The 19846-nt window shown below is 44.1% G+C and overlaps 1 long non-coding RNA gene across 1 annotated transcript in view; it reads left to right on the top strand.

The window, feature by feature from the left end:
* Positions 1-19386, top strand: part of LOC115465565 — a 46730-nt gene extending 27344 nt beyond the window's left edge. Inside the window, exon 3 of the long non-coding RNA XR_003941433.1 lies at positions 19321-19386. This is a non-coding gene — a long non-coding RNA (uncharacterized LOC115465565). The remainder of the gene's footprint in view (positions 1-19320) is intronic.
* Positions 19387-19846: the final 460 nt, after the last annotated feature.

Here is a 19846-nt window from a genome sequence, read left to right as displayed (position 1 = left end):
TTTATATACTTTAATTCTTGACTGTATATGTTTGATTGTAACCTGCTTTAGTTAAAGCGGGATATAAATGTGGAAAAATAAATAAATAAATAATTTTCTATGCATAAATGACTAAAATATTGCCATTGTGCGCCTTCCTGCCACTAAAACCTGGCAGCTCCTTATAGATTTACCCCCATAGGGCCAGATTCAATATATGGCACGAAAAAAATCGGTGCTAGAAAAGCCGCACTTAGCACTATTCTATGAACCTCACCTAAAGTTAGGTATGGTTTATAGAATATGTGTAGCAGCCGTTGAGCAACTAAATTCTGGTATAAATGCCCACATCTTATTAAGGCACGGATTGGGCATACTCTGTAACAGTGCGCGTAATATTCAGGAATGCCCATGCCCCACGCCTCCTTTTATGATGTGCACATTAGAATTTACGCAGACCGCATTACAGAATACGCTTAGAAAGTTGTGCGTGTAAAGTCTAATTAGTGCCAATAATTGCTTATTAGCCAATTATCAGCACTGATTAGCTTGTTAAACAATTAAGTTGCATGCTCAAATCGGCTACACATGAATGAATTTGCATGCACAACTTTAGTCGCTGTTTATAAAATCTGAGGTATAATATATTTTTCAAATATGAACTGCCTAAGAGCTCAACTGAGCAAGTCATGATTCACAGCTATAGCTCCCTCCCTCCTTCCCTTTCTGTCTCTCCCCCTTAAGCAAGTATAGTAACTAATGAGTAATGACAGCACTGACAAATTAAAAAGCTAGGTTCAGAAAACTTGCTAAGATATAATAATTAAAGATTGAGTAGGTGAGCAGAATAATTATTTCCAGCCTTGCGCTCTGCATGAAAGTGGCCAGTAATGGAACAGTATCCCCCCTTCTAATGCCAGGAAATCTGGGAAGTGAAAGTTCTGTTATGAGCTTTCCCCTGGAACCAAAATGGCAGCCTAAATTGGGTACTGAGATTTGGCGTGCATCAAGCATATCCTATAATTGCGCTGCAACTTCAGTGACAAATTAACAGTTAATTGGTAATAATTTTATGCTAATAATCAATTAGTGATGCTAATTGGCAACAATTAAAATTCACCTGCATATTTTCCTAGTCGGGATTCTATAGCGATGCACATGTAAATCTTTTGGGTGGATCCAAAAAGGGGGTGTGGCCATGGGAGGGGCATGAGCAGATCAGGGGCATTCCTAGTTTATAGAATAAAGATCTATGCCTAATTTCAGCGTGAAGATTTACACCATGTTTCAGTTTGTAAAAATCCTCACGCCAAGCGCTATTCTATAAACAGCAGACAAATTTGGTGCCATTTCCAGAATCCAGTTCTTTATGTATTCTGTGGCTTATTTTATATGTTCGTTTGTATCTTATTTGTTGTATCTGGTTTATCTTGTTTTATCAGGTTTTATGTTTATACATAGTTATATGTATGCATTCTTTGTACACTGCTTTCAACAAATTCCTTATGGAACAATAGTTTATACCTATCTGTATGAAACTGAAAAATGTGGGATGCTTTATATTTCCGACTTTTCCTTCTGATGTATTATTTATTTATGTATTAAATGTATTCCCAATGACTCACTTATTCACAGAGGGATGATCAGAAGCAAACACCAGCACTAGAAGCTGTTAGCGCCGGCATTTGCTATCGCCCCATGATCAGAGCCCTCGAGCGCGTGAAACAACGCGCTCGAGGGCTATGAAAGCAACTAGCATGCAAATGCATGCAAAACAGGGCTAAACATATTCATCCCCAATGATTAGCAACCAGCGCATCAAAGATTGGGTTGCTGGCTGCGGCAAACCCTACGTCAGCTCCGAGCAGCATTAGGGTTAACAGATCATTGGGGAGGAATGGTGAGCCCTGTCCAGCATGCATTTGCATGCTGACAGGCCCCCATTCCCCCCAACAAACAAACTTGGACCCCCCCACCCCCAGCGACAGGGAGTTGGAGGTCCGGCGGACCTCCGATCCCCCCCCCAGGTTCAGGGATCTCCATCCCCCCTAATTCCCCTCAACAAACAGTCCCTGTCAACAAACAGTCCCTGGTGGCCTAGTGGGCAACCAACCAACCCCCCCCCCCCCCCATATAAGAGTTTATCCCTTATATGGTGTGTAGCCCTGCCCAGTGCATCCCAGGATACACTGGGCAGGGCTGGGCGCCATCATTTTGTGGTGTTGAAGGAAGAGGAGGGAGGCAGGCTACCTCCCTCCTCTAACCCACAAGGTAGGGGGGTAGGTAGGGAGGGAGGAGGATTGATCATTGGACCACCAGGGACCCTTTGCTGAGGGGTTTGGGGGGCTGGAGACCCACCGGATCTCCAGTCGTCCCTGAACCTGGGGGGAAGGAATCGTCAGAGGGGACTGGCGGTCCAGCGGACCTCCAGCCCCCCTGTCACTGGGGGGGGGGGATTGGTTGGTTGGTCGCCCACTAGGCCACCAGGGACTGTTTGTTGAGGGGAGTTAGGGGGGGGCTGGAGACCCACCAGATCTCCAGCCCTCCCTGAACCTGGGGGCTGGGGATCGTTGGGGGGACCAGAGGTCCGCCGGACCCCCAGCTCCCGTTGCTCGGGGCAGGGGTAGTTGGGGCCTGGTGGTCCCATGGACCTCCAGCCCCTGTGTTTGACAGGTTTGGGCTTTTGACAGCCCAGACCTGTCAAACAAGTGTGAGAGGAATGTGCTGAGCACATGCTCAGGCACAATTCTCCTGCACTTCTACCCCATGATCAGAGATAATTGCGTGCTTACATTTGCATGCAATTATCTCTGATCATAGGTCTAATAACGCCCTGCGCTGTTCCAGCGCTATTTTTGGAGCGTTGTTTGGAACATCACAGGGTTTTAATCATCTGAGTGGCAGTGCTTGAAGCAGGGCCGCCTAGAGACAAAGTTGGGTTTGGGACAAACAATCTTAAGGGTCCCGCCTCTGCTCCGCAGTCTGCCATCTTTGGCCCTCTCCCTCTTGCCTGCTTACTGGCATTTCTCTCCCTCCCTGCACACAGGCTGGCATCCTTTACCCTTCTCCCCCTCCCCCCCCCAATCTTGTATCGCTGTTATCCTTTCCTCCTCCCCTTCAGCGATTCTTCATCGTTTCTGTGGGTAGCATCAATAAGGAGAGCAAGCTGCCTATTGCTATTCCTGGAAGCATTTCCTCTGCTGTGTCTTATCTATGTGGACACAGGAAATTGTGTCAGAGGAGGCAGGACACAGCAGAGGAAACGTACGGCGTCAGAAACAGCTGATCACGCCAGGAACTGCATTGAATGAAGGCGCTACTCCGGCACCAAAGAACTAGATTCTCGGCTGGTGGGGCGAGCAAACAACAAGGTATTTGAAGCGGTGGGGCGGGCGGCGACAGCGGGGGAGGGTTGGTGGCGGGAGGGGGGTTCAAGGGGATCGTCGGGAGGGGGCCAGGGCCAAATCTACGGGGGCCCAGGCCCCCTCAGGCCCCATGTAGCTACGCCACTGGGTTGCACATGCATGTACGTCTCTTCTTTTCCCACATTGCCGGAAGCTGCCTCTTTCCACAGCAGCAGGACTGATCCAACAGCCGGTCCCCGCAGTTCAGGAGGGCCCCAGTTTTTTGTATTTCATGATAGATGCACGTGGGGGAGAGAGACCTGCAGTTATCATGTGTTAACATTTTTATTGCATGTTAAACATTAAACATGTTAATCGCGCCTTCTGGGCTGTGTCTAGGTGTTTGCCTAGGCATCTCCTGAAAAGGGGGCTTACGCAGGGTTGTGTGTTCACAAGTGAGGTAACTGAAGACTCACAAGGTAGGCTAATTATCCCTTGGCTATTGGAACTGTGGTTGTGATAAAAGACATTATTGCATATTGAAGAGTGTAGCCAAGCCAGGGGCAAGTTACCAGAATTGGAACTGTGTTTGGGAGGCTGTAATTGGAAGTACTAATCCTGTGAGGAAACAGGGCTGATAATTCTCCTTGTATGTATGTATGCTATTCCATAGCCAAATACAGCCACTTAAAAATAGGCATTCCAGGAGATGTGGTTGCATCAGTGAAAGGGGGGGGGGGGGCCTTTGCCATCTAGGCTTCTCCTCAAAAAATTCACTTACACTTAGTTGGATAAATCTCCATTCAGCGGTTTTTTTTTTTAACGCATCCTCTAATATTGAGAAAGCAAGGTATTAATTTCTAGCACTATAATTTCCTAAAAGAGACAGCCAGTAACATTGGACAGTACAAATTTTAGATGCCAACTCAGTGTCGGGTTGTAATTTCTCAGAGAATGCTTCCATTAAAGCACACTAACTGTAAAATATATCCCAGCAATATATCTTGTTGTAGTGCGTAGCGTAGGCCTGAAGCCTCCACTAAGATTGCATGATGCAGCTCTGCAAGTTCCTTATGTGGTGGCTCTGGTCTATGGGGAGGTTGTGGGAAGGAAAGCATCTCTATTTTACCAAAATACTTAGAATGAGTCTTAATCCCTGTCTCACCCTTCACTCCTCCTGCCTGAAGCTGTCTGTCTGTGTGTTTATCTTTAGTGTACAGCTGATGGATGAATGCATAGATTTAATTATATCAAAGGTAGGGAGAGGGTGTGAGGATCCTCTGATATAATTAAATCTATGTATTCATCCATCAGCTGTAAGCCAAACATAAACACACAGACAGACAGCTTCAGGCTTCTGCTCCCCACCCCTCATTCCAGTTTGCAGGGATGTCAGGTAGAAAGCAGGGTGCCAGACAGCAAATATCTTCTCTGAGAAAGTATTTTTTACATGCTTGTTAATCAGCATCTGTAAAATAATGTGTACTGCCCCTTTGTATAACCAGAGGCTCTTAGAGGTCAGTAATTGATTCTCCCCCTCCCCCCAAAAAAGATTCTTCCAATATCAAATATTCTGGGCTTCAAGGAAATAAAAACTTTCTGACACATCTGAGTAGTTCTCGAAACATCTGTAAATTTTTGAATTCTTTGCTGACAAAACATTTTAGACCCAATATTCAAAAAAGCTGAGCACCTAAATTTATGGCCTAAGTTATGATCCTGTGGGGGTCTTTTACTAAAGCTTAGCTCAAGTTACCTGCAGCAGGGCACATTTTATTCCTATGGGTCCTGCTGCAGATAATTCAAGCTAAGCTTTAAAGACCCCCTAAATTTGTGCCCTATTTTCAGCCAGTGGCGTAGCCATACAGCCAATTTTGGATGTGCACAACATTTTCTCTGTCCCACCCTATTCCCACCCCAAAATATAAATACATTAGCTAATGAGGATCCCCAAGCTCTGTCAGCCGAAGACTTTCTCTGAAGGTGATCAGAACTCCCTTTTACCAAGCTTGGCAGTTAGCAGCAAGGTCCCTAAGCCACTGATGCCAGCATCCCATGCATGCTTAGTTGGCAGTGGCTCAAGGATGCTGTTGCCGACTACAGAGTTTGGTAGGAGGGAGTTCTGGCTGTCTTTAGGAGGAGGTCTTCAGTTGAGGAGGCTTGGGGATCCTACCAGCTATACAGCAAGGGCCAGAACCAGTGTTAGACACGTTAGGGCTTTAGGTCAGGAAAAGGAGCATCCCCTCCCCACCTTCCCTCTAATTTCCTGGGTTATAAATTTTCAACATAGCAGATATCTGAGATGAAACTAAGCCTTAAACACAAGCAGCAACACCTTATATACAATTCTTTGTTCGAAAGGCAACCAATGGAACTGTTTTAAGATAGGTGAATTATGTTCAAACCATAAACAACCCACATTGACTCTAGCCACCAAATTTTGAGCGACTTGTAGTGCATTCAAACTATATTTTGGTAACCCCACCAACAATCCATTATAATAGTCAAAGTGGGGAATTATCTAGCTATGAACCACAGTAATTCACGCAGTCTGCGCACACTCCTTCATTTACAAAACAAAACAGTCTGAATAATTTTCAGAACTTGGAATTTCATGCTCAGTGAGGAATCTAAAATAACTCCCAATGCCTGAATGTTATAATGACTTCAGAACTGCTCTTAATAACAGAGTCACCTGATGCTCAATACAGTGGGGGAAATAAGTATTTGATCCCTTGCTGATTTTGTAAGTTTGCCCACTGACAAAGACATGAGCAGCCCATAATTGAAGGGTAGGTTATTGGTAACAGTGAGAGATAGCACATCACAAATTAAATCCGGAAAATCACATTGTGGAAAGTATATGAATTTATTTGCATTCTGCAGAGGGAAATAAGTATTTAATCCCTCTGGCAAACAAGACCTAATACTTGGTGGCAAAACCCTTGTTGGCAAGCACAGCGGTCAGACGTCTTCTGTAGTTGATGATGAGGTTTGCACACATGTCAGGAGGAATTTTGGTCCACTCCTCTTTGCAGATCATCTCTAAATCATTAAGAGTTCTGGGCTGTCGCTTGGCAACTCGCAGCTTCAGCTCCCTCCATAAGTTTTCAATGGGATTAAGGTCTGGTGACTGGCTAGGCCACTCCATGACCCTAATGTGCTTCTTCCTGAGCCACTCCTTTGTTGCCTTGGCTGTATGTTTTGGGTCATTGTCGTGCTGGAAGACCCAGCCACGACCCATTTTTAAGGCCCTGGCGGAGGGAAGGAGGTTGTCACTCAGAATTGTACGGTACATGGCCCCATCCATTCTCCCATTGATGCGGTGAAGTAGTCCTGTGCCCTTAGCAGAGAAACACCCCCAAAACATAACATTTCCACCTCCATGCTTGACAGTGGGGACGGTGTTCTTTGGGTCATAGGCAGCATTTCTCTTCCTCCAAACACGGCGAGTTGAGTTCATGCCAAAGAGCTCAATTTTGTCTCATCTGACCACAGCACCTTCTCCCAATCACTCTCGGCATCATCCAGGTGTTCACTGGCAAACTTCAGACGGGCCGTCACATGTGCCTTCCGGAGCAGGGGGACCTTGCGGGCACTGCAGGATTGCAATCCGTTATGTCGTAATGTGTTACCAATGGTTTTCGTGGTGACAGTGGTCCCAGCTGCCTTGAGATCATTGACAAGTTCCCCCCTTGTAGTTGTAGGCTGATTTCTAACCTTCCTCATGATCAAGGATACCCCACGAGGTGAGATTTTGCGTGGAGCCCCAGATCTTTGTCGATTGACAGTCATTTTGTACTTCTTCCATTTTCTTACTATGGCACCAACAGTTGTCTCCTTCTCGCCCAGCGTCTTACTGATGGTTTTGTAGCCCATTCCAGCCTTGTGCAGGTGTATGATCTTGTCCCTGACATCCTTAGACAGCTCCTTGCTCTTGGCCATTTTGTAGAGGTTAGAGTCTGACTGATTCACTGAGTCTGTGGACAGGTGTCTTTCATACAGGTGACCATTGCCGACAGCTGTCTGTCATGCAGGTAACGAGTTGATTTGGAGCATCTACCTGGTCTGTAGGGGCCAGATCTCTTACTGGTTGGTGGGGGATCAAATACTTATTTCCCTCTGCAGAATGCAAATAAATTCATATACTTTCCACAATGTGATTTTCCGGATTTAATTTGTGATGTGCTATCTCTCACTGTTACCAATAACCTACCCTTCAATTATGGGCTGCTCATGTCTTTGTCAGTGGGCAAACTTACAAAATCAGCAAGGGATCAAATACTTATTTCCACCACTGTAAGTGTGAAACTGATGTTCTGTGGACTAAGGTTTAGAATATTCAAATTCAATTGAAGAGTAAGGCCAGTCCATACTTATCAATACACAACACAATAAGGCCAGAATAAACTTTTGGAGCACCAGGTCAGACTGTGGACAATGGTATATTATAAATTACAGACTGGTTTATGGATTCACTACTTTTGAGATGGTGCCTGGTTGTAGATTCAGTCCCTGGTTTCCTGCGGCAGGTTTTGTATCATTTGAATGGATATGCATATTAAATAAGGTTGATCTATATTTTATTTTATAATGATAAAGGTTCTGGTTAATGTATTTGGTTCTTTTTGTGAGTGTAGGAAATAATATATGTTTTGATTCTATTCTCCGCCAATTACCTATAAGGTAATAAGATAAGGATATGTAAGAAAAAGTGGAATTAAATATTATATTTGTTAAATTACATTATCCTGCACTGTAAGGTTTAAGGACATGTGCTTGGAACATAAAAGACCATATATTCAACTTTTAAAAGGTTTATTTACAATACAGGTAATATAATAATGTTACAAGCGAGAGGCAGTTTTTAAGAATCTTATCACAAGTGGAAATGTGCTTCAAGATATCAAGTCTAAATCATAAATTATGCTGGATATCATAACTCCCTTTGATAGAAGTTGGTAGCTGGTTGGAGTGAAGAAGGAATCCTCTCTGCTGAAGAAATCTTTTCTTGCAAAGTTGTGGTTGTTGCCTGGAGAATTCTTGTCAGGGTGTGTGTGAAGTTCAGCAGAGAGAAGCAGGTCCCAAGAGCAGCAGATGCCAGGAGCGCGAGCTGGGCTTTTTCCAGTCTTTTTATATTCTCTTGCTGGACCTAGGCTGAAGTCAGGTGGGGTGTCTGAGAACTGGCTTCATCTGGTTTTTAGATGGGGCATGGTAACTGGTCCCATGTTTAATGACACCATAAGACTTCCTGTCTGGACATCTGTGGCAGATACATATCCATAAGGCATCTGACAGGATTACAAGAGTCTGTCTGAGGGGCTTCTTTTGTCTGATAGATGGGCCTCTGAGTCTGAGTAATAGGTGGAGTTTCACTGTCTTTTGTTACTGTAGTCTCTGGGATTGCTGTCTTTGGAGAGGTGTTGATGGCCTTAGGTATCCACCCAGCTAGTTCATGTTCTCAGTAGTTTTCCAGAGGGAAGGGGGGGGGGGGTGGAGAAGTAAAGTCTTTGCAGCTGCATCTTTTATATATATATATATATATATATATATATATATATATATATATATATATATATATATACAGTATATATATATATATATATATATATAGTGATAAATAAGAGGCTGTCCTAGCCGGGGCAGGCCACTAGATGGTGCTGTTCCCCTACAAATGTCCAGGATGTCCGGGGTAGGCCACTAGAGGGCGCTAGGAGAATAGTTGGAGGTCGCTAGGACCGTGGAGAGCCCTGGGAGGTCCAGAGGTGTAGGAGGTTATGGGCTGGGTCCTGTATAGCTAATTAACCACTTTATACCCCACCTGAGAGGTGAAAGAAAAAGAGGAGAGCTGGTAGCTGAAGAAAGAGAATCCCCCTGGAAAGAACTGGCTAAATCCTATGGACTTGTGGTGGACTGTGTGCTCAAGGAAGAAAAACAGGCTGGGGTAAGAAGTCCCTAAAGCATTAGTGTTGGACTGTGTAGCCTCAGTACTTAGAGGAACTGTGTGTTCAAAGAAAGGACTGTGAGTCTAAAGAAAGAAAGGACTGGGTGTCCAAGGAAGGAAGGACTGGGTGTCCAAAGAAGAAGTAGGGCTGTTTGTCCCAGTACTGAGAAGCAGGCTGCAAAGCCTGGGGTTAGAAGTCCCCAAAGTATTGAGGTTAATGCTGAGCCCAGGAATCTGTGTGGGGAGGCTCAGTGTGAAGATATGTAAATGTATAAAGTATTTAAGCTAGAAGAACTGTGCCCAGGGGCTGGAATAAAGAATTGCCTGAATATGCTGTTGGTAAGACCTGTTTAATTTTGCCTCTGGAGAACCAGGTCACCCTGAGCGTGAAAGGATAACATGCTAATCTGCATACAATTTGCATACCGAGAACCAGCTCACCCTGAGTGAGAAAGGGGCCTAGGAGCTTGAGGTTGGATTGCTCTGGATGCTGGGAAGAGACTGGAGTCCTGTTCAGAGGCCATAGGCCAGCGAGGCCTGCTGGAGAGTGGGAGCAGAAGCCTCATCTTCACAATATATATATATAATCCAGCAAAATCAATAATTCTGACAATTAACCTCATATCATGCTACATGAGAATATGGCATATTAATGAGCAGAGCTAGGAAGGAAAAAGGAGTACAGAGAATGATAGAAAGGGGATGTCAGGGAGGAGGGGAAGAAGGGTAGGGGGATAAAGACACAGAGAGAAGAGAGGAGAGGGGGAATTAAAGCAAGAGGAGATCACAGGGAGGAATAATGGAAAGGAGGTGGCATAGGAAAAGGTGATTCAGGAGAAGGTAGAAAGAGGGTCCATTATTGACACACCTGTTCTTATAGCTGATCCTTTCTGTCACTCACACTCCCACCCCCCACCAAAATCCTTCATCCTTCACTCACATCTCATCCCCCCTCCAGAGTCCATAGTTCCTTTGCACCCTCCTAGATCCCTTCACTTACCGTATATATTCAGTCTCTTTACTTTCTTCCTGCCACCCTCAAAACCCCTCACTTTCACTCATTCCTTGACTCACTTATCTCTCACACTCTTTGTAGTCTCCTCACAGTCCTCAGTCATTTCCTACCCTTATTCTCCTCTGTTCCCTCTTTCCCTTCTCACTGGTATAGAGAGACGGGGCTATAAAGTACACATCACAGATGGAGGTGCATAGCCAGACCTCGAATTTCGGGTATGCCAGAGCACAAGGTGGGTGGGCAGAAAATTTTGCCACCTGTGACCACTGCCACCTCTGTAAAACCGAGCATGCACGAGAGAGCCCTGCACATGTTCAGTTTCATGAAAACTGAGCATGTGTGGTGGTGGTGGTGGGGGGGGAGGCTCAGTGTGATAATGGCAGCGGTGGTCAGAATAGAGGAGCACGTCCTCTGGGAAGTCATGGGGACCCCTGCCAGTCCGGGGTCCTGAACACAAATTGGAGGAACCCAGAGCCCCACCCCATGATTTTCCCCTGCACAGATGTGATTATCCCACCACTTTTTGTACATCAGGTTTCCTCCTGAAAATTGCTGTTACTTATTCACATATGTGCCACATAAGTTAGGCAAGGGAGAAGTGCCATCTAGTGGTGCTTTTCCATTATAGCAGGAACTATACCACATACCTCCCACTGACACTGGCAGACCCATACTGGACACCTCCCACTAACCTTACCAAACCCACTCAGCACACCTCCCACTGACACTGATATTAACAGACCCACACAGCACACCTCACCCTGACAAGGCCAGTCCCACACTATACACCTAAGAACATAATAACATAAGAACTGCCATACTGGGTCAGACTAAAGGTCCATCTAGCTCAGCATCCTGTTTCCAAAGGTAGCCAACCCAGGATCCCAAAAAGTAGCAAGATTCCATGCTACTTACCTGCAGAGATAAGCAGTGGCTTTCCCTAGGACTACCTTCATAGAAGTTTCAGTACTTTCCTTCCAGGAATTTGAACAAACTTTTTAAAACCCAGCTGCACTAACTACAACAAGTACCAGAGCTTATCTGTGAATTGCAAAAAAAAAGTATTTTCTCCTATTTATTAGGCCACTGGGCTTCAGATCTGCTGGTTTTTATTGTTGAGTTACCAAACATATTTGTATTATGTATTAGCTTTATTAACAGTACCTAATATTTAGAGCAGTAATCTAAGAACCAGGGTTCAAATCCCACTGCCAGTCCTTGAGATCTTGGACGAGGTACTTTGGGGTCATTTTACTAAGGTGCACCTAAAAGTGGCCTGCGCTGGTGTAGGCGCATGTTTTGGATGCGCGCAGGTCATTTTTTCAGCGCACCTGGAAAAGCATTTTTTTTTTGGCTGAAAATGGACGTGCGGCAAAATGAAAGCCAACGCACATCCATTTTTCATCTTGAGACCTTACAGCCAACCATTGACTTAGCAATAAGGTCTCATGTGCTAACCGGGCGGTAAGCAGCCAGCGCACGTAACCTGCTGATTACCACCGGGTAAGCGCCAAGCAGTAGAAAATAGAAAATATTTTCTACTGCATGTTTTGGACGCGTGTCAAAAATAGAATTACGGGCGGTAGTTCCAATTTGGCCCACGTTGGATGCGTGTAGGCGCCTACGTGTCTAAGTAAAAGGAGCCCCTTAACCTTCCATTGCCTTGGGTACAAACAGATTGTAAGCCTTCCAGAAACAGGAAAATACCTACTGAATCTGAATGTAACTCAGTAGCATAGCAAGGGTGGGGCGGTGGGAGCAGTCCGCCCCGGGTGTCAACAGGTGGGGGGTGCTCTGCTTGCGAGTCCCTACCAGCTCCATCCACCCGGCAGCTGTGTGGTGTGGTGCCTCGCGTCTGCGCTGCTGTAAGAGAAGAAAATCGCCTCATCGGCCCTTCCCTCACTCTGTCCCGCCCTCGAGGAAATAGGACGTTACATCAGAGGGCGGGACGGGACGCGACACAGAGAGGGAAGGGTCGACGAGGCGATTCTCTTCTTTTACAGCAGCTGGTAGACAGGGGGGGACTGGGTCGGGGGGTGCCATGTCATGCCGGGGGGGTGCCGTGTTGCCCTGCAGCCGGGGGGGGGGGGTGCGCGCAGCAGCGATCTGCCCCGGGTGGCAGTGAACCACAGAACGCCACTGATGTAACTCACACTGAGCTACAACTGAAAGAGGTTTGAGCTAAATCCAAATCTAAAATCCAGTATCAGGCATATTGTGAATACAAAACCCTACAAAAGTCACGCAGGACCTATAAAGTAATTCTGCAATACCTGGAGTCACACAACAATGGCTTTCCTAGAAAAAAATGCAGCACTGTAAACATTGCAGTGAGCAGTAGAACATCAATACACCTACTGGAAAACTAAACAAGTTGCATTAGTACAGATCAATCCTACACATACATTCAGTGCTAACAGAATACACTGCATTTTTCACACACAAGCACAGGTAGACCCTCATGAAGTACAGAAAGCATAACCACAAACCAAAAATATAAAAATGAAGACAAAAAATAAAATTGAACCCCCAAGAAGCCGGACTCTGCATACAATGCAACACCAGAAAAGGAACTATGATGTATATTCCTCCTTACTGTGCAAAATATCACCACCACCCCCTCCACGTTTATTAAGCCGCGCCCTAAACCCGAAGGATGCAAACAAGAGAATTTATCAATATATTCCTGAAACAATTTACTTACATGAACTTCAATTAACTTTGTAAAAATTGGTATACTTGCAATAGGCCTGTAATTAGAAGGTAATGAAAGATCACAGTTATTACTTTTAGGTATAGGTTTGAGAATCATTTTTCCTATATCAACCGTAATGAATCTTTAGTCATCAAAAGATTAAGCTCTGTTGTTAACCATTGAATAATAAAATGTGGAACAGTTAAAAAAAGAAAAACGGGATAGTGATCTCTAAAATACATTGTAAAAGTGAGCATTTCTTCAACAGGTTAGCAGTAATAATAGCAGTTAACGGTGTAAAAACATTCCAAATTTGATTGGACTTAACTCTGTCTAACAAAAGCTGAAGAGGAATCGAGTGAATAAACCGTTTCATCTATAGTGCTGGTCAATACATCAGCACAAATTGTTAGTACCTTATAAAACAAAAATCTGCTAAATCTTGAGCCAAAGGTACAAACAAGCAAGAATCTAAAGAAGTATTAGACATATTATCCAGTCTTCAATCTCCATCTTTTTACTATGTTTACCTATAGCTTTCCATCTCTTTACCTCACCTGGCCCATTCTTCTTTTTCCCTAGTCTTTCACTGAATCTCTCCTCTCCCTCCCCCCTCACCCCCCCCCCCCCCCCCCGCCATCTAGCATCTTCTGTCTCTCTCTATCACCTGCCATTCAGCATCTTCTGTCTCTTTCCTTCCCCTCTGCCATCATTCAGTATCTCCTCTCTTGTCTCTCTTTCTATCCCCTGCTATCTAGCATCTCCTTTCTTGTCTCACTCATTCCCTCACCACCATACATTCAAAGCAGGACTATAGCCATTGCTGTTTTAGCTCCAGCATTTCTGTGCCACACGGCACAGAACTGTTAGTCAAAATAATTTTGGCCACACTGGAATTTTGGATGTGGCCAAAATTAGCTGCTCTTACAGAACATGCCCCCATACTTCTGCTGGTGCTGAAACAGCAACCATCTTCAGTAGGGACGAGATGTTCCACCCCTGCCACTTGTGCACCTGTGCTCTCACATTTCTTATCTGTTTCTCCAGCACATCCATCTTCTAAGCAGGGGGGGGGGGGGTGTTCACCCCTCCTTCCTCCCCTGCCACATGTGCACTTGTGCTCTCGCACCTCTTACCTGCTCCTGATTTGTGTTCTGTTAGGGACAGTGGGGGTGGGGGAGAAGGGGCTGCTCCTCCCCCCCCCCTACTTCACCGCTTCTCACCACTGGCCTTCGATTCTCCAGTTCTAGCAGCCGGGGCAGTTCTTGGAAGTAGCCAAGGGTCCTTGAGCAGAAGAGAGATGAGGGCTACCTCAGGTGGTGCTGTGAGGGAGGGAAGAATAAGCTTCCTGAAAAAACGTCCTCCCTCACAACCCTCTTCCTGAACCGATCCCTGGTGGCAGCCCCCTCATAATCCTATCCTCCAGTGGCAGCCCTCTTGGGATGCCACTCCCTCGGCAGCAGCCCCCTCCTGAGCCTACCATGTCATTGGTGGGAAGTGGGCAGCGCAGGAGCACACCAGCCACTGAACAGCCAGAACCACACAGCATACCTCTGACACTGTCAGGTGGCAATGCCAGACCTGCCCCCTTTCTACATTCTCTCATAATTTGGGCTGAATGTTCTTTTGTGTGCTCAGGAACTGTGGTTAAGTCCGGGGATTCTGTATGGTGTTTGTGTCAGTTTGATGCTATGGTTGGGACAGCTGTTTCTTTTTATACCACCAAAAAGAAGTTGCATTCTGCAGCTGTCTAGCACTGTCTCTTATTAGGCTGTATCAGTGGTCATGGACCAGGCTAAAATACCTTTGAAAGTACATCCTTTTTTTTTTTTTGGATTCATAATATAATTTCTTCCCTGTTCTCAGGCTTTTGTAATAGATTTGTAGAGCCTTTGGACTAGGGGTGAATAAACTAAATTGCTTGTGTACTCTTGCAGTAGAGGAGCCCAGAGGATACAGGTATCATTTGGCAGCAGCTGGCATTATCAGATCAATTAAGTTTTTCTATTTTATTTTAAATTTTATTACAGCATGCACTTCCGCTAGATTCATGATCCCAAATCATGCATCTCACATGGGCCAAATATACTCAGCATCCACATTTATGGGTGTGCCTACTTGAAGTTATTTCTGATTTTATATCACCTTGGGAGCATCATCTCCACTGCAGAAAAGCAAACCATCCTTTCAAGTCTCCTCTGAAGGTCTGAAGAGCATGGACCACTATCCTATTCTCAGACTGAACTCTTTTCTGCACAACCCTCTAGTGGTTTTCAACCATTTCTAAATATAGGTAGGGCCAGTTCAAGGGTATTGAGTGCTCTAGGTGTATCTTCAGGTCTGTGTCCCCCTCAATTATCATTAAGGCCTGTAGGCACCCATGATCACCTCAATGTCTCCCAGAACAATCCTGTAGAATGTATAATTCACCATCATTTATTTTAGAAGCTCAGGGGTCCTTCTACCAAGCTGCAGGAAAAATGCGTCTCAGGGCCCATTTTACCACAGCGGGTAAAAAGCCTCAAAAACAAAATGGCCATGCGGTAAGAAAACTCTTGGGCCATGTGGGTGGGGAGCCCTCACCACCACCCACTGAGGTGGCGGTAAGGGCTCCCATGGTAACCCGGCGGTAACTGGGCAGCACGTGGCGATGCCTGATTACTGCCAGGTTACTGCCGTGCTAACCATTTCTGTTTCCCCCCCCCTGGAAATGGCACGTGATCAACCCAGAACTACCGCTGGCAGCCTCATTGGGCCAGTAGTAGTCCTGGAATAGCGAGCGGTAAGCCCGCCTTGGGCTTACCGCCGCTCTGTAGAAGGGCCTCTCAGTTCTCTAATAATTCCTGTAGAGAGGAGCTTTCAGGAAACTATATTGAAGATATCAGAGATATTTGATTCCATTTTGGCTTGGATGCTTGTGTAAATGGGGTATTAAAAAAATAAAATGATTTGTGTCCCTTTTAAAAGGGGCTTACCGGTGCACTCTCCCGACGTTTTATTATTTTTTTGGAACGGCCCGCGTTGGTGTAAGCGCTGCACAGGAAATAAAGAGGGTTTTCAGGCTTCAGGGGTGAAAGGTACCAAAGTTTACTTCAATTAGACATGTTGCCTGTTTGTATATGTTTGAAAAATGTTTATTTTGTTTTAAAATGCTGTAATTGTGCCCTGGGGGGAATTTGGAATGTTGGGCTTGTGCTGGTGGAACTCTCAGGAGAAAAAAAAACCAGCTCAGGCTGGCAGTTGGGTGGTGATTGTAGTGCTAAGCAGATGTGTGACAGTGAGCAGCAACTGGTTGTCACTGGAAATTGAAATATAAATTGAATTGTAAGTTTAAAATACTTTGGTTGTGCTTAGAAAGAGTGGTTTGGATGTCTGGCATTTAATTTTGAAAGCCCGACGCGTATTTAAGGGCTGGTAGGAGATGTTTGATGTCTGTTTGACTAGTTTTGGGATGGTAAATCATTTCAGCATCACCTGTTTCCTAAGAGAGTAAAGTTTGGAAGTGCTGGAAAATAAGCTGTCCCTGATAGAATGTTTTAAATGTAAGCAAAGCAGTGCAGCTCTGAGGCCATTTCTGAAAAGAGCTACTCTGAACTTTAAAAGTACATTCTTTGGAGAGATTGTCTATGGCAGCTCAGATGTAAAACTTTAAATCTGAGTTTCATTATTGAATGGGTCTGTGAAACCGTCTGAAGGTTTCTTTTCCTTCTGTGTAACAAGGAGGTTCTTGAAGAATACTGGTGGTTGTGGAAGTTGTGACACCAAACACAGAATTAAAGAATCTTTGTACATTAGGGGATTAAAAATTCCAACATTTTGTGGTATAGAATAGGGAAAAATAATTATTTGTTTATTTAATTGGGATAGCTAGCTAGGGAAAATATTTAGGTGAATGTGGCAGATGTTAGGTACTTTAGTTAGGGTTTAGGGTTTTTGTTGTTGATTTTGTTATTAGCTTAGTGTAGTAGGTATTCTTCAGTTCCTGGTTCCTGCTCCCTGGCCAGGGATCATCACAACTGAGAATTAAATGGTACCCAACGTTTAAAAGAGAGAAAAGAAGAAAGAAGGAAGAAGAGGAAAACTGCAATTAAAGTATCCTTTTGGGCATCACTAAAATAAAGAATCAACTCTTAATAAAGGACATATATTAAACAGTACATTCTATTGCAGTATACACTAGTTAAGTTTAAAAACTGATATTTATATGATTGGTTTAGTTGAGGAAAACTGATATGTAAAATGTATTGATTGTTTGCTGACATTTATAATTTCTAAGGGTATAAAGAAAAGAATTGTCACATGTCATTAATGTACATTGATACAGCTGTTTATTGAATCTTAAAAAAATGTCTTGCATAATAAATTATTTTAATTTCACTATTAAGGTGCAACATTGTCATCACTTTGAAAAATTTGAATTAACATTAAGGGAAATACATTTATAAAAATACTGAGTTGCACCCTATACAAAATACTCCCGGTAAGCCCCTTTTAAAAGGGACACAAATCATTTTATTTTTTAATACCCCATTTACACTTGTAAATGGTCTGAAAATTAATCTGAATAAAACAAATATTTTATGGGTAGTAGTTAAAGAAGTTAAGTTGCCATGAGTATTATTCTTGACTGAGGTCCCAATTCAAATGAATATAAAAATCATAGGAATAATTTTGGATTCTACTCAAACTATGGAAAAACAAATGAATACAATTGTTAAGAAATATTTTTTTACACTGAAATAACTTTGTATACAAATTGAAGGGGGTGAATTTTCAAAAATTGATTAAAATTATTCCACAGCAGGTTGGAAATGCTGAACTTCAGGATTTCGATATCGAATCAATATCAAGCTGCTAGAGCAGGTTCGGTGCCTGCTGGTCAATGCCCTAAATGTCAGTGGGGGACAATATCTTTTTTCATGCCTTTTGGTGAAGTAGTGGCATTCAAGCTTTTTTGGAGGTTGCTTCATCGTTATATAGGGATTCTCTTTGGTCATCGTGTAGTCTTTTCCTGGAAAGGAGTCTTGCTGAATAAATGGGGGGTATATGGGATCTCGGACAAAAACTCACGCTTATTACTGTGTAAAGCTTATGCATTTGGGAAGAAGTGCATTGGATGCAGGAGGAGCCTCCTTCTTTTTGGTACTGGAGAAATAGATTGCATGCCCTTATGGGAGGCAAGGGCTCTTAGGAATTCCCCAAAGGGACAAAGAGCTTTCATATCTATCTGGAACTGCTACCTGCAAACTATCCTATATAATAAAAGCACCTCCAACGTTCTGAAGCTGACTCCATAAAAGTGAAGCCTTGAAGCATTCGTGATCCTGCTGTATACATCTGAATTGACGTCACGTACTTCCGGGTTCATCACAAACAGCAGCGACAAATCAGTGGAAGGGAACGCTGCAGAGTTGCCAGGCAACGGAACGCTACGTCACACACTTGAGGGTGTCATCGTCCCTCCCTCCCTTCCAGTTCCAGGCCCCCTCCCTCCGAGTTTTAAAAGTCATCTTCATTTACCAAGTCGGGTTTACTGCGGCCGGCAGCAGCGGTAAAAGGCGTGCAGGCTCGGCCCTTCTCTCTCTCTCAGCTCTGGTCCAGCCTTCATTTCCTGTTTCCGCAAGGGCAGGACCAGAACTGAGAGAGGCCGAGCCTGCACGCCTTTTACCGCTGCTGCCGGTCGCTGTAAATCCGACTTGGTAAGTGAAGATGACTTTTAAAATTCGGAGGGAGGGGGCAAGGGAGGGACAACGACCCTGGAACTGGGTCAGAAACGGGCCTTTTTTACTAGTCACCCATAAAGCAGAAGTGGTACTGTTATATTAGGGAGTATTTTGGGGTTTCTCTGCTTGGGTAGGGGAGGGGTGGATTAGGAATATTAGATGTTATTCTCTCAAAGATGGCCTGGGGTCATAAGAGTCCAGATGCCAGGTCATCACAGTGTAGGTTTCGGTTATGGGTAAAGTAGGATTGGGGGGAGGAGAGGGGTGATCTTGTACACAACCATTAAATTTGAAAGGAAATTCGGGTAATGAGAGGGAATGGGGTGTGACTTTTCTCACACAACAAAAATGGGACCATAAGTTATCTGGCTTTTTGCAATATGATGTTTTTGCTTATTATTCTGTTATGCTTGATTGCTGTCCTATAATCGTTTGCTGTTTTTGTCCAGACGTTGTTTGGTTGTTCAATGTTGGATATATTTGATCCTGAATAAAAACCGTTAAACCTTAAACTGAAACTACTTTGTTGAATTAAACCATTTTAGAGATGTCTCAGTTTAGGATGATCGTGCTATCTATGGTATTGAGCCAGATAGATTATTGAAATATTGTTCTTTTAGGTCTACCCGAAAGACAATTACACCGAATCCAAATTATACAGAATGTGGCTACAAAAATGATTCTGGGAGGAAATTATAAAGATCATGTTACTCCATTGTTCATTGAATTGCATTAGTTGTCAATAAAGGCTATGATACATTTTAAGTTGCTGTCGTTTGTTAAGATTCTATATAGTTTAGCTCCCGAATATCTTCAAGATATACTTTTCTGTTTATTCCCCTTCTAGGGTGTTGTACTGTGCTCAGGAAGTTAAATTATGTATTCCAGCAATATCAACTAGACTCAGCATGATTTACCATTAGGGAAATATATTGTTATAAGATGGTTTATCTCTTTGGTCTGTATCTTGATTGTGATCCGCCTTGAACCACCTCGGTAAAGCGGAATAAAAATGTCAAGATTTAGATGTCTATATTGCATGGATGTCCAAATCCAGATTTTATAAAGCTGAGATATGGATGCCTAGAACTCCAGTACATCCCTGTGGCAGGGGGCGTGGTCTGGGTATGTTTTGGGCAGGACTAG

The sequence above is a fragment of the Microcaecilia unicolor genome, chromosome 3 (assembly GCF_901765095.1).
Source record: "Microcaecilia unicolor chromosome 3, aMicUni1.1, whole genome shotgun sequence".
In the NCBI taxonomy this organism is placed as follows: Eukaryota; Metazoa; Chordata; class Amphibia; order Gymnophiona; family Siphonopidae; genus Microcaecilia; species Microcaecilia unicolor.
Note: the sequence above shows the minus strand (reverse complement) of the source record. Positions and strands in the feature narration are given on the sequence as shown.